The sequence below is a fragment of the Hipposideros armiger genome, unplaced genomic scaffold, assembly GCF_001890085.2.
Source record: "Hipposideros armiger isolate ML-2016 unplaced genomic scaffold, ASM189008v1 scaffold_253, whole genome shotgun sequence".
In the NCBI taxonomy this organism is placed as follows: Eukaryota; Metazoa; Chordata; class Mammalia; order Chiroptera; family Hipposideridae; genus Hipposideros; species Hipposideros armiger.
The window spans coordinates 2,544,546-2,545,246 of record NW_017731603.1 but is presented as its reverse complement, the minus strand read 5'-3'; positions in this window follow the sequence as shown (position 1 = coordinate 2,545,246).

Here is a 701-nt window from a genome sequence, read left to right as displayed (position 1 = left end):
CTGCATTTTTGCCATATTTTACTGTTTTATTTCCATAAAGGAAAGAACGCATGTCAAACTTGTGAAAAGTTGCATAAAGTTTACGGTGACAATGCTCTACAAGAACGTCAGTGCCAACGATGGTTCATGAAATTCCATGCTGGTGATTTTGATCTGAACGATGCTACTTGGTCAGGGAGGCCCACCGAGGTTGATGATGACAAAATAAAGGCATTGATTGAGTCAAACCCATGTTACACGACGTGAGAGATTGCAGAAACATTGAACATCCATCATTCAAGCATTCACGACCACCTGAAGAAGCTGGGATTTGTAAGCAACCTTGATATTTGGGTTCCGCATGAACTCAAAGAAGTTCATTTGACGGTGCATGTAAACATCTGCAATATGCTCATTAAACGTGAGGAAAATGATCCTTTTTTGAAGTGACTGATAACTGATGATAGGAAGTGTATTGTTTACAACAATGTGGTTCACAAACGGTCTTGGTCCTGATGTGATGATTTGCCTCAAACGACATCGAAAGCAGACATTAATCAGAGGAAGGTTATGCTTTCAGTATGGTGGGATTTTAAAGGTGTGTTTTTCGAGTTCCTACCAAGGAACCAAACAATCAGTTCAAATGTGTACTGTTGGCAATTGGACAGTTTGAATGAATCCATCATCCAGAAATATCCAGAGCTTGTTAATTATAAAGGAGT